The 15579-nt window shown below is 36.3% G+C and overlaps 1 protein-coding gene across 2 annotated transcripts in view; it reads left to right on the top strand.

Annotated features, from left to right (window-relative positions):
• Arhgap6 (Rho GTPase activating protein 6) overlaps positions 1-15579 on the top strand; it is a 501238-nt gene that overhangs the window by 308126 nt on the left and 177533 nt on the right. The window lies entirely within an intron of this gene.

Here is a 15579-nt window from a genome sequence, read left to right as displayed (position 1 = left end):
CATTGGTGCTGAGTATCACAGCCATTCTTGTACAGGTTCCTCGATGGGGCCTCTGTGCTCCACAGCCAAACTTTAGTTCTTTTGAACCCCCACTAACAGCTCATCAGGAAGTCTTAAAATCTGAATGGTACATGATCATTTATCATGCCTATATAAACTCAGAGGTATCTTCAGTAGCAATGCCTAGAATATAATTTGGAGTAATCTGGATGATCTAGTGTGAATGAAGTCTTTTGGTGTTAATTTTCTGACACACAACAACAGTTACTAATAACCAAGCACTTAAAATGTAAGTACTCTACATCACAGCTTTCTCATATTATATATATGAGAAATATATATTTCTAATAAAGGGGTATTATATCAGAATTTTAATTACCATTACTGCAGAATTTTCATTTAGGAGCTCTGCAGCAATAAGCTTTTTGATAATGAAATGATAATGAGTTATATTTGTGTATACCTTGGGATTTTCATCTTTTTAGGTCACAGACCTAATATGTTCACAATAAAATCTAGTCCGTTTTTCTTCTCAAAGAACATGGAGGCATGTGTGCATGTGTGTGTGTGTGTGTGTAAAATATGGCATCTAGTTTTCGGGTATTTTTTAAATCACTCTAGAAGCATTTACAAAGAATATATAAAGTTAATAAAATGGAAATCCTGTTCTAGAATTTCCATTCTAGACATGGTAGGTGCATTGGCGAATAAAACAAATAGTTCCTTTGAAAGAGATCCTACTGTAAAATGGGAGTATCGCAAACTGATGGATTGATAGGTAGTATTTCTGCTGGCAATAAACAAGATAGGGGGCTATAGTGTTGCAGCAGAGTTAGTTCAATTGTTAGGAAGCTTTCTCAGAGGTGACATTTCATAAGAGATATGACTTAAGCAGGAAGCTGATATTTAAAGGATGAGTCAACTATTGTTAACAGCTTGCTATCACTTAGGTTCCTGTGTGGGAAGTCAATTTAGATAGTCAGACAAAACGCTTTAGTCGGCTAATGTGAAAAGCTGGTTTGATTTTAGTGTAAGTTCTTGTACATAGCCAAAAGGAACTGGAAATTAGCACGCTGTAGGGAATGCAAACTCTTGCAGATTTATTTGTTTCCAATGGGACTAAACAAACATACAATTATCTACTAAAATAGAAGCTCTAAAAGTGGTATTATATTTCCCATACCTAAGGAATTAAAAAAACAAATTATTGCAGATCTACTTTAAAAAAAGAAAATTTTGTAAAATGCTAACACCTTAAATTTTTATAGGGTCTAACTATACAGCATTGTCCAACTAGGCATTTCATGATGGTAAAGATATTTGAGAAGTACTTTGTACTTATTAATCTTCCTTTGAGATTTTTATTTTTTAAAATACTTTTTCCTTTTTATTGAAAATAGATTCTTTTTCTTATGTACTATATCCTGATTATGGTTTCCCCTCCCTCCGTTTCTCCCAGTTCCTCCCCACCTTCCCTCACGTCTTGGTCTATCCCCTTTCTGTCTCACATTGGAAAACAATTGGGCTTCTAAGGAATTTTAATATAATAATATAATATAATATAATATAATATACAATAAGACAAAACATAAACTGACACATTGGAGTAGGACTTAAAAAAAACAGAAGAAAAAGAGGCCAAGGAAAAAGATATAGAAGCAGAGATCCACTCATTTCCATACTCAGGAATTCCACAAAAACAGTAAACTGGAAGACATAATATATACTCAAAGGACATGTAGGATAAAAAGAGATAAGATATATAAATAAAATAAAAATAATTAAAAATAAGATAAGTTTAAAAACAAATAAAAGGAAAATCCCTGATATGACATTATGAGACAAGAAACATCCAAAAATGCTCTTGAGTTTATTTTCTGTTGGCCATGTACTGTTGGAACTGCAGCACACCCTTAAGGGTGGTTTGTTTCCCAGTGAACCTCCCTTGGAGAAAACTAAAATTTTATTTGTAAGTAGTTATCATTTGGAGCTATGTTCTTGGTTAGAATATGTTCTCTTCTTCTTTCAGCTTTAGGACTCCATCTGATGCAGACCTGTACAGTCCTTGTGCATGCTGCCTCAGTCTGAGTTTATCTATTTGACAGTCCTGTTGCTTTATTAGGGCCTTGTTTTCTTTCTTTCTTTCTTTCTTTCTTTCTTTCTTTCTTTCTTTCTTTCTTTCTTTCTTCTTGTTTTCTTCCTTCTTTCCTTCCTTCCTTTTTTCCTTTCTTCCTTTTTCCTTTTTCTTTTCTTTCTTTTTTTCTTCTTTCTTTTTTTTGTCATTGTTGTTTTATTTTGTTTTGTTTTGTTTTGTTTTACGAGACAGGATTTTGCTGTAGCTATCGAGCCTGTCCTGGAACTAGCTCTCGTAGACAAGGCTGGCATCGAGCTCACAGAGATCCATCTGCCTCTACCTCCTAGTGTTGGGATTAAAGGCTTGCGCCACTGCTGCCCAGCTCTAGGGCATTGTTTTCTTGGTGTCCTACACCCCCTCTGGCTTTTATATTCTTTCCACCTACTCTTCTACAGGATTCCCTGAATCCCACAGGGGAGGGATTTGATGGAGATATTTATTGCTTTTAAAACTGTGTGTTCAAGGTCTCTCACTCTCTGTGTAATGTCTGCCTGTGGGTCTCTGTATTTGTTCCCATCTGCTGCAAGAGGAAGCTTCTCTGATGATGGCTGAGCAAGGCACTAACATGCTTCCCTGGCCAGAGTCATGATTTTTCTTTTTGATCACTAAGCCCCTATTGTTTGAATGCTACAAGGATAAAGACAGAATCTCTATCCTAGAACTTATCACAAGTGAAAGAGTGACTGAGGCTTACTTACGATCCAAATTACAGTATGACTACGGCTTAGTGACACTGTGCTTACCTAACATAAACTAGGCCTCAGTTTTATACCCAGAAGTTCAAAACTTGTTTCCATTGTGGCTTTCATGTACTTGGACAAGTAAGGCCTTACTGATTATTATTAAGAATTTTCAAGACCCTCTATGCCAGGACCACTACAGGACTCTCGCAAGAGAAAACACAGCTAAATATCAGTGTTCACTCCAGGAAAGACGGCCCTTTGCTTAATAACTCTAGTCCTTTAATTCAGTAGAACTAGCTATACAGTTGTCTCTTTAGGTTATGTTTGTTTCTTAAAATTATTTCCATATTTTTTTTGTTCCTAACATTGTTATTACATGTTACGTAGCCCAAAAGGGTGATTATTTATATCAATAAGAAATGACTTCCATATTGGAGTGTTAATCAGATGGTTGCTGATACTTGTGTAGAACAATGGTTAAATCCAATTTTAAACACATTTGATTATAGACAACATATCTTCTACTTTTTAGCACCTAGGGTCCCAAAGGGAATAAAATTACAAGTCAAATTTACTTCCCTGACACCTACCGTGCCCATGTTACCTAGATGTTTACACTGAGTCAGTCATTCAAGTCCAGTGAGTCCCACCCAAGTAAGAATAGCTACGTCAGTTTTATTGCTGCTTTGGTTAACTTCCATCCTAAAAGTATGACTTTCAAAGTGTTATTTTTTTTGGATTTGAATCATTTTAAAACCTGAAGACTATAACTAGTCTTTCTCTGTCCCATCAGCCAGTAAATGACATGAAAATTTACTGTTAATCATAAAAATGTGGCTGTTAGCTTAGGCTTGTTACTAACTAGCTCTTACAACTTAAATTAACTTTTTTTTTTTAATCAATCTACATTTTATCTCATGGCTTACTCTCTACTGCCCATGCTGCTTTCTCTGGGTCCTGGCTTCTCCACAGGACTCCACCCTTCTTTTTCCCAGCATTCTCTCTGTCCAGAAAATCTTGTCTAGATATTGGCTGTTCAGCTTTTTGCTAAACCAATCCAAGTGACACATATTCACAGTGTACAAAAATGTTATTCTACAACAGAAGATATTTCCCTTGTGAAATTCAAACCTTCCATTTTTCAAAACCATATAGGCAATGATATTTTAAGTTAGGAAGTTCTATAATTAAAAAATCTGGGTAAATTTTGGCCTCTTCTCCTTATCTGTCCTCTCTTCCCCTTAACTCACTCATTCTCCTTGTTTTGCTCTGCTCTTCCTTGTATTTGTTATCAACTTGAGAGGGTATTTTCCCCCAAAGTAGGGAAAACAAGATTTCTTGTTTCATGTTTTATTTTTCATTGTACTCACCACACAGGACTTTGTTGGTCTTTTATCTCCCATACTTCCATCTGTGTATTCTCAGGTTGACTATTGGCAACCCTAAGCTTTTAAAAAGACTAATAAAGATAGGCAAAATTTTAAATCTGAATGTTTATGAAGAATTGGAAAAAATTACCCTAAACAACATTTAAACAACCTCCTATAAAGGCTCAGGGAATATTGCAGAAGAACAAATTCAAAGAGTCAGAAGATGGGAAGAAGGGCTATGAGATGTTTTCAGGGAAGGATACAGGCATTGCAACTATGGTATAATAGCAACTTCAGTTTCTTGTACTAGGCCTGGAAAGGAGTGGGACTATTAAAAGCTAATCATGGATCTGGAAGAGGCTCAAGAGGGCCCTACTCCTTTCTTTTGAGTTATTGGCTACTGATAGATTTTGAGGGAGGGAAAGTCATAGTCTTCAGTTGTGTACCTACTTCAGTGCCCTCACTTGGCTTTAATGTATAGTTCAGAACTCTGCAGTCACACAGACAGCCTTGGTTAGGAATCAGTGGGTCACAGAACAAAGTAAAAACACGAATGTGGTAAAGGGGACTTATAAGGAGGAAGGGGTGCTAACTGGGGAAGGGAGAAGGTCAGATAGTGGGGTGAGGGCAATAACACACTATGTACAGGTAGGAAATTTTCAAAAATGTTTATTCAGTAAAAATGCATACCAAAAATTAGAAGATTTGAAGATGAAAGTATTACTCAATGGGACTGGCTAATGATAAACCATGTCTCAAAAACTGGAAAAAAAAAGTTGAAGGCATGAACCACCACACCCAGTTTCTATTTTTAAATTAATTAATTAATTAATCTTATTTTGATTAATTACATATACAGTATTCTGTCTGTATATATGCCTGCAGGTCAGAAGAGGGTGCCACATGGTTATGGGTGCTTGCTGTTCTTACAAAGGACTTGAGTTCAATGCCCAGTTCCAATATGGCAGGTCACAACTGTCTTGTAGCTTCAGTTCCAGGGGGATCCATCACTCTCTTCTGGTCTCTGTGCTAACAAGCAGATATAACAATAATATCCATACATGTAAAAAAAAGTTAAATTTTTAATGTTTATATTAAGCATTTCAGGATAATTAGAACCTACAGTTTCATGGCATTTATATAATTTTTAAAAATTTGCATGATAAATATTCCTTTAGTAATACTTTGGCTTTTGAATTTCTAAAATAATTTTTGATTTTTTGGGGGCAGGATTTTTTTCAAGACAGGGTTTCTCTGTATAACAATCCTAGCTGTCCTGGAACTAGGTCTGTAGAGTAGGCTGATCTTGAACTCACAGAGATCTGCCTGCCTCTGTCTCCCTAGTGCTGGGATTAAAGGTCACTACCCAGTCACTTTTAGTATATCAAAAATGGTAAACCATTGTTTCAATTAAGTCACTGATTATTTTTAGCTATTATTTAAAATGTAGAAGAAATGAAGAATGTAAGCTCAAAGTACTAAATGTAATATGAAGTCTTTAAAATGCAATCATTCCTTATCCACTTGATATATACAGAATCACTCATAATCAGAAATATTTATAATGATGAAATGCCTACTTTTACATATTAACATCAAGTAGGGAAATATAGGCATAAATGTTGGAAAATATTATCTCGTTGAATTTGCAATTTGATTATAATTGCATCTGTCAATATGTTCTAGTAATAAATCCAAAGAAGATTCTTAAAAGCCTCTGAAAGAGAAAAGAGGTTCTATTTTAGAAAGTTGCATAACTGGTCCCAACAGATGCTTTATCTCGCCTTTTGTTTTAATAATGTAAATATTCACATCTTAAAATCAACTAGAGCAGAACACAAAGATGAGTCTCTTCTCAATTTAAGCATAATTTTCCTTATCTGATTTAGGTCTTCAAACAACTGCATGTTTTTATTGTTTAAAATATATAATGAGGTATATTAAATCTAAATCAAGACTATAATATACTTTTGTGGAGACATTTCTTATGGGTCACTTCACTTATTCCTAATTATTTGATATTTGAGAGATGAACAGAAGCAGAGGAGCTGCCATTTCCTTTATGATACATGTAGAGAAATACGAAGCAACATTTGGATTCTGCTGGTTTCTAGGAATAAATGGGCTTCCCCTCAACATGCACTTGAGTCAGGGGAAGAGACGTTTTATTCTACAGAAACACTTCTTAAATTCTCCTAGCCAAGGTGGGAAAGGCATTTATCAATTCTAAGACAGTGTCATCAAATTTCAGAAATTATTTATATCCTTGGCAGGGGAACATTTGAGTAGAACCTAATTGTCTCTCTCTTCCTAGGAATGTGCTTATTTTTATACTAAGTTAAGGGGAGTCTGGTGACTTAGTTTATTGGGACTTTGCAGGTTATAAACTTTGTAGTATATTTCCCCAAGGCACAAATGACTAGAGTAACTGGTATCTATTTTCCAGGTTACAGGGGTTGGGAAATACCTTAAAACATTTTTTATCTGTTTAAGTCAACATCTGATTGAACTCATTGCCTATATCAGTTTTGCATGACCTATTTTTTCCTTTTTTTTATAATAAGGGCTGACACACAACTTTGGGCAGGAGGTTATGAGCCATTTACTACTTAGACAGTAAAGTTTGTAAGAATCTTAGTTATCTTTTTAAAAAAGAAATAAGAAGCACAGTATCCCTATGTTTACTTATTGTATCTTTCACCACTTACATGCCAATACATAAAAGTAAGAATTCTATTTCTGATAGCTCATTTTTAATTGATTTATCAGAGGTCAACCATGTATTAAAGAGAATTTGTATAGATATTTTCAATAGTAATCTGTTTATGCCACCTTCACACAGTCACTGTTAAGGTTTATAATAATTCTAAATTATTACAATTTGTGAACATTTCAAAACAGTAAGTTAAATTTCAAAGCAAGTGTATTTTCTTGTTGTTGTTTCTGTGGGGTGGGTTTTGAGTGTATATGTGTGTGTCTGTTTGTGTGCAATTTACATTTTTAATTAATTTTGATTGGATAGTAAAATGTTTTAGGCTTGGTTTCAAATTAGGTGGTTTCTCGCAGAACGCTGCACATAGACATAGATGATGTGTAAATAAAATATGTATGACTGAATCCATTAAAACTATACTTACGCTAACAGGAGAACGGGATTTGTTTTGTGTAGTTTGCTGACCGCTGCCTTAGAGGATAAAGGACTGTGTACTTGTTGAACCAATTTGATGAGAAATCCACATGAGGGAACAGGGTCATTTTAATGCTGCCCGGGTCCTGACTGCCTGTTTTCTAGAAAACAGCACCACTCCAACCATGTGTGCTCTTGGTTTCTCTCCCTTGCAAAGGAATTTTGAGATTTATCTACCAAAGGAGATAAGCCAGTGCCAGAAGCAGCCCTAGTAGAATAAAAGCAATGTTAATTCTATTTTCTCTATAGTCTCTTTTCCCTATTTATATATCAGTAGGGACAATCTTCATTACAATCCTATTTTAGGCATACTTTGAAAATGGCCTGCTGTCTAGTTGACAAGTATTACCATACTTCCGGCAGAGTGGACCCATAGATAGTCATCTGTAGCTCATGATGAGCTTGGGGAGACATTCTCCAATAGCTTCCATGAGCTTTCATTTAAGAGATCCATTTTCTTTTACTCATTGCTGTAAGTACTGCAGTCTAAGCAGGTGCTTACATATAAAACTCACTGGAAGTGTCAATGGAAATTTTAGTCTGTGCTGTGAACTTTGAATTATGCAGATCAACATAAAACACGTTGTCACTTCAAATACAGTATCCAGTTTTATAATGGTTAAGCAGTCAGAGACTGATTATCTCCTTGTGTGTATATGCGGATGTCAAAGATTAACATCAAGTGTCTTATTACTCTCCGCCTTTATTTTGGGGGACAGGGCCTTTCCTCCTAGAATAGGCTAGGCTGGCTGGCCAGAAAACCCCAGGGATTCTCCTGTCTTGCTTCCCTAGAGCTGAGAGTCCAGGTGTGTGTACACCCAGGTATTTGTATGAGTGCTAGAGATCTGTACTTAGGTACTCGTGTTTATAAAGCAAGAACTTTAAAAACTAAATCATTTTCTAGTAAGAAAACTGTCGAAGTTTCTGATCTCACCTTTCCTCTTCTATTAGCTCTACTGAGAGAAACAACTCCTGGAGTCTGACATTGAAACTGACATCACACGAAAGAGCAATATTATAGCTTGAAATCTCCTTTATCACAAGGAAAAAGATTACAGTTTTGTTAGCCATAGTAATGATTTTGACCCTTATAGTTTTAACTCTCACTACTCTTCATAAAAATGCAGCTTCAATACTGTGATTTTATGTGAGTTGAAACGAAGGTACTTCTGAAAGGTTGAAAGAAAGAAATCAAAATTGAAATACATTAAATTGGGAAATGATACATTATTCAGTCTATTTTCCTGATACTTACCCTGATTTTTCTTTAGGTAGCACGGTGTTTTATAATAGTAGATGCAGTTGAGTTACTTTTGGCAATTACGACTGACAAATGCAAAGTATGGAACGCAACCTTGGTCCATAAAATTGAATCTGGGTAAGAGATAATTAAATACCTGTGAACAGCCATTCTTTTGTCCCCAATTCTCAGGCAAAAGGCTTGCCCTTCTTTTGCCCGTGGATCTGCTCCAGTCTTGACAGTCATTTCTACATATACCTAACACTTTACAGTTTAGCACATTCAAGTGCTATTTTAAGGTACTTGTCATAATGTGCCTCTACTCACTTCTCTGTGATGTTTCTATTCAGCTTTAAAGAAAATGGGGGAATGACAGGGACATACTAGATCAAATGGAAAAGAGACGAACTCAAAATGCACTCTGGAGATTAGGATGATGGCAATTTCAACTACCATCATTTTAAAAATATTTACAGTGGATGGGAATAGCATTATTTTATATTTAGCATCTCATTTAACGCGTATGTCATAAATTTGAGATAGATGTTTTATTTCTATGCCTTAAAGTTTGTACTGAAATTACCTGCTGATTGTTTTGACCTCAATGATGAGGCCTCCACTTACTGCTTCAGTAGTAGTACGTACGTCACGATGCGTGGGATCTAAGACATAGCTAAGTAGGAGAACAGACAGACATTACTCAAGGTGTGGCACGGAGACTAACAGCAGTAGTATCTTCATCACAGCCAAGCTGAACAGAAAATGAATTTCTCTTGGTACCATAAGCACATTGAAATATAAAAAGCACAGTTCTAGGCTTTTCTCAACCTTCTGGTAAGTTGTTTGAAGAGTCATAGAAACATGTTTTTGTCACAATGCTCACTGGGAAGCAAGATAAACAGGAACTACCACAATGCTTTGTAGACAAGAAGGATTTCCCTACTCCTGAAATCCATATTTCGAACTTGGTGGGGAGACGTAGACAGGAAGTGATAATGAAGTCCTATTTGGTGAGAATTTATCAAAGAGCAGGATTCAGTAGTCTGTGAAAAGGTCTGAAAACAGATAGGTGGGAACTTGAAAGCTTACAAATTTTAAAGGGTGACAATTACATTTTGTTATTTTACTATGCAAATATTTACTAAAACTTTTACTTCCTTGCTATGTACTTTATAGGTTATATGAGCAGAGATGTAAACAGGATTGAATATAGGAGTATAAGTTCAATCATAGCAACGCAGATTAAGTATGTCTTGTCTGACAGTATAGATTTCAAAAGCTTCCATATTTGGGAGTATTTACATAGACTTTTTAAACTCACAGTATTTTTTTTGATCTAAGATTTTAATAATGGCAATACCCATTGTGTGTTAGGAAACATGACTACAAAATAGTAGTTAACCTAATGGAAGACATACATCTTGTGAGCATCTGGGTTGTATTTGTATCTTGTAGCATTGGAAATGATACAATATTTTAAAATGTAGAAACTTTCTGAAATGAATAATTTTGTCTATATTCGTTTGTATCAAGTTTTAATGTCTAAGACTTTGAGGAAATTATTTGTTTCAAAATGTGTACACTTGAACTGAGAACTAGCTACCCAGTTGTTATTTTACATTATTGAAATAATTCCAAGATCGGTAGGCAATATCATATTAATAAAAGCAAGGACAAATGCATAAATCTTAGGGTTGGTTTACATTATTGTAGACAATTTACTTCTTCTGCTTTCCAGTAGTTTGCAAAATCTGTGTATGTTGTTGTTTTTAATATAACACATTTAAAAAATAAGGCAAAAAAGGAATGTGTACATGCAAGCTACAGAAAACTGTTTAATCCATGTGCCTCAGAGATATTTAAAGTTTATCATGGAAAATCAAGTGTTGTATATCTTGTCTGTAATATGTTGTTCTGTAATTTCCAAAGAAATACCAATGTATTTAGCTAAAAACCCAAAATATTAAAGCCAGTGTGAAGAACCATGTTCTTAGGTTCTATTAAAATGTACAAACTTTAAGACAATTTTAAATAAATTCCTAGAAGATTTATCTCTATACGGTAACAAGACACACTGGGAAGTTAATAATGGAGGGATGAGAATGCAAATTTGAGGTGATGTCACAGTATACTTGTCCTCTCTTTATTGCACCTGGATCTTCTGCCAGGTTTGGAAGCCTGAGCAGAGCAGAAATGAGAATACATGTCAGTTTGGGCGCTCATCAGCCTCTGTGAGTTTAGAAGGAAGTATTTATTCAGAGGCTTTGTTTCCTCTGATCTGTACCTCATAGATGAAAAGTACAACATGTGCATCTTCCATGCTGAGAAATAAACAGCAGCTTCGCCCTCTGTAAACAGTAATCCAGTATGCTGGGCAAGATTTACAGATGCATCCGTTTAGATAAACAGTAAGAAGCCTTACTAATGATTAGTCCCTGTGTAAAAACTGTCGCAATTGGTACTACACAAACAAGGTTTTCTGTCACCACTACACTTTCTTCAGAGCCCAGGCAGTGTCAAACACATTGGAGGAGGCCAATTAAGGCTTGTGAGTAAATGCAACAGTGGGCATTCTGCAGGTTTAGAAAGAGGAACTCGCAGTGGCTCCCGATTTAGTTCTTTCTGCGGTGTGCAGAATTGCTACAAGTTAGGTCATGTAGCTCAGGCCAGGTCTGTGCAGGAAGCCAGGAAGAGAGGCCAAGGCTTGACCTTGTGGCTTTGCCAGGCGGCCCTCTATTCTGGCTTTGTTTCCTTCATGTGGAGAAGCAGATGTGCCTGCTTGATAGGGCAGATGCCTGGAAGCCCCATGGTCTGGAGGAGGTAATATCCTGGTCTCCCATGCTTCCTGGGTGATTCATTAACCAGCCATGAGTGCAAGATCTGTCAATCACTTCCAGAAGCTCAGCCCCACAATGCTCTTGTGATAATGGGTTCAAGATCCAGAGAGAGCAAAAACTCATGGCAAATTATAAACAAAATAGTCTCAGTATATATGTGTTTGTAAAGTTAAAGAAAGCTTATTTATAGCCTTACTATTCCATTCTTTTCATTGCATACGAACATACTGGGCGAGCTTATCCTTTTGCTAAAAGATTTATCATACGTGAATCAGTTATAGGCATCACACATATCTTTCCCTCCTATTTCAGGGCAAACCTATCTCTTTTTTTTATCCAAATCCTATATAGTCCTGTTTCTTTGGGGATCACACCAGAGCATGTCATCTGACTACACACATTGCCTCAAATTTGTTTTTCTGTACAGTTATCTCATGTTAAGTCTCTGCCTTGGCAAAAACACTTCTACAAGTCATTCCCGATTACAGCTAAAAATCTAATAAGGATGGTCCTATACTCATCTCTGTCTAGTCCTCAACCCTCTGCTAAGTAGCTTCTATTCTATCTCTCTTCCAAGTCTCCTCTTTTTTTGCAGTTTACATAAGCCATCACCTCCAGATCTATAAGGTGAGTTCTTACTGCATTTAACCTCTGTTCCTTTTTTTTATCTCCATAGTTCCTTTTTACTTCTAATCTTGTCAGTGATTCTCAACCTTCCTAATGTTGCAACCCTTTAATATGGTCCTCATGTTGTCATGTCCCCCAACCGTAAAATTATTTCATTGCAAATTCAAGGCTATCATTTTACTAGCGTTATGAATCATAATGTAAATATCTGATATTTAGGAGATCTGGTATGCAACCCCCACAAGGGGCTGGGGCCCACAGGTTGAAAACCACTGCACTAAACATTATGCCTTGGTCTTCCCTGCAAGCCTTGGATCTCTTACCTGGTCCTGAAGCACATTTACATCACAGATCCACTCTCTTTTCCCTATCAATTCCTTCATTTCACCAACCACACTGGGGTGTGCCAGTGAACAGAGGAAGATGTACATGCCATACTTTCCTTTCTGAGCAGGAGAATTCTGCAAGCTTCTGTAGAATTGGCTGCGGCTGGGTAATAGACTGTGGCAGCGACTGCTACGTGCCTTCTCTTCTCCCTACCTACTGTTTACTGCCTTCTACATTGCTTGAGACAAAATCTCCACCAGTACGTGATTCCTGCTGACTAAAGTACAGATAAGTCACCTGAAGCTTTTAGCAGCAACGTTCTCACCAAGAGTCTCCTGCCTAAGATGGAGGAAGCATAGGCTATTGGAAGCTTTCCCCCTCATGTATCACTATGTCCCAGATTACAGGACACCTTGCTTCTTTATCCAGCAGTGAATTTTACTTGCATCTGAGTTTTAAAAACACTGTTGTGTTTGCTTTATTGCCCTTTTCCTAAATGTCATGCAACTGACCTTAGTCTGAAATACATTTAAAGCATACTTGGCATATTAAATGATGTAACACCAAGTAAAAATTATGCAGCTCTATTTTTGGAGCTAGGATGGATCATCTTCCCTTGACTACAGGGGAAGATTGACTAGCCAGGCATCAGAAATCTGTAAGGAGGATAGAAAGACAAGTAGGCAACTGACTGAGGCTATTCATAAAGTTACTTTTCCTAGAGGTAACAGAGATATTTGTGGCTAGAAAATTATTCCAAGTCAGGTTGTCTGAAAGCAAGATCAGTGGACAAATCTTATGAGGCTTAGTCAACAATTTGATGCTAATAAAATTTATGTATCTGCATGTTAAAAATCCAACTGTCATACATGTATTGCTTCATTAATTCCTTCATCCCAACATGCAAATGGCCAGTAGCTTCTTCTATTTGGCAAGAATCCTTTACATAAATGTTACCCTCACTTTGAATAAAGATTGGAGAGAAAGCCATCTCAAAGTTATATTTGGCTATGGGTAATGATGTGAGAAAATTTGTTTTGCTAATGTTTGTCTGAGCTAAAAATTGACATAGCATGCATTTTTCCCAACAGGGGCCAATCTCCTAAACAAGCCATAGTGCAGCATGCATGTGGGTTTTCTTCTTAACACCATATGTGTGCTGACCCTAGAAATTTCACTTCCCTTTACATACTGTGGCTCCCTTAGAAGATAGACCTCTTCACATTGGTTTCAAAATACTTTGTTTCAAGCATTTTGATTGTCCTTATTATTGTAGAACTCAGTAGCCTTTTCAGAAAAGCAAACAATGGGCTTCAGAGATGGCTTATTAATTAGTAGGACATACTGATCTTCCAGAGGACATGAGCTGAACTCTCAGCACCCATGTCAGGTAATTTACAATGACCTGTAACTCCAGCTCCAAGGAGTTAAACAGCCTCTTCTGCCCCCCCACCCCTCCCATGGGCACTGTGCTCACACGCATATACCAAGTCATACACACACATGCACATAACTTTACATAAGTAAAATATTTTTTAAACAGGAATGGAAAGGTCTCTAATTTTCTTTTATATGGCCTCATTTTTTTTCTTGTTTCACCAAGGTCTTTAAAGGGAGATATCCAAAGGAATCAGTACCTCTATTATCATCAAATATATATAATTGTATAGAATTCAGAGGCAAATAGTATCCATGTGTCTGAATGGTAAATAGCCAACTGAATTTCACAGAACAGTTTCGTGGATGATGAAAGAGGCAAGAGAAAGAAGACAAATCTAAGGCCTATAGTATCTATGGAGGGCCATATTAGAGACAAAGATGGGGATGTATTTTTAAGTGTGAAACCAACACAATATATAAATGCACAGTTTAACATAAATTATGCTAATTTAATCAGAACTTCTAAATAGGGATATAATGACAAGAAAATTGGTACTGATATACAAGCTCACAAATATTATTGTAGATTTAATAAGATATTGAAAAAATGTGTAAGCAAAGCAAAACAGTTTAATTCCATCTTTGTAAGTAAGATTGTTGTGTAATTTACAGGATTAACATGCAAGTTAAACATAATTTCCTTTTCCTCTTGTGGTTTAATGAAATCTCTTCTTCTCAAGGGTAAACTGAGTAATTATACATTCTCTGATTGAAAAAAATGTTTTCACAGAAATTTTTTTTTCTGACATCGCTAATTTAGTTATTCTCTTTCATGTAAGATAGGGTTGAGACTACCACATTCTTCTAAATATTTCTAGATGATACAGTCTTTCTCTATTCGAGTCTATATTTTATAGGCCAATTGAAAGATCATTCTCAGGCACTTATTTAAGAATTCTCTCAAATCTTCAATCACTTCATCTCAGATTTCCTGTGGGTCCTGGGCCATTTTATACTTGGAAATGATTTAGGAAGAAAGCCAGAATGCATAACTGCAAGTGTCATTCATTCAGTGCTTGGGTCTCCAGTGATTTTTGTGCTGTCTTTAAATGAAAATGGAAGACTTTGCCCTGCTTCTGCCAAATGCACTGAAGCTTTTTTGCATGTGTTTGGTTCACTATGACCATTGCTTTTTTTGTGTGTTAACAGTGGTGATTTTAGTTTCCTAGGCAGCAGATAGTCATCTCCTACCAAACTATAATCTGCTACTGTAAACATTATTAGTATGGTCTCTGATTCATTTTTATTGTTTGTGTGTGAAAATAATTGGGGTCTGTAGTTCACCATCTTGTACCAAACAACCTATTTGCTATTGATGGGAACAATATCCGTTTTACACATTCGTCCCATACAGTTAGGAAGACTTTTACATTAGTCTCTTAGCTGATTTAAATTGATATTCCTGAGTCCTCAGACCACTGTCGATTGCAACTTTTTCACTTCCTGCCCCATGACTGAACAGCTTCAAATTTTATCAAGTTATTGCACAGATGTTTTTGGAGCCTGAGGAGAACCAGTTGAGAATGTAGCTCAATGAGTAAAAATCAACCCTCAGAAGAGAATAAAAGGGGGCCTGGGTCATAGATGACCTTTTTTTTTTAGCAACAATAAAAGCAATTCTGCATTCATGACAACACATTTGCAAGAAGCATCGTATGATGAAATGTATGTTTGTGCATGGTGTGTGTGTGTGTGTGTGTGTGTGTGTGTCGGTAGGGAGTCAATCTATTGATA

Source organism: Myodes glareolus, chromosome X (assembly GCF_982192425.1).
Source record: "Myodes glareolus chromosome X, mMyoGla1.1, whole genome shotgun sequence".
Taxonomy (NCBI): Eukaryota; Metazoa; Chordata; class Mammalia; order Rodentia; family Cricetidae; genus Myodes; species Myodes glareolus.
This window is presented reverse-complemented; position numbering and strand designations above follow the sequence as displayed.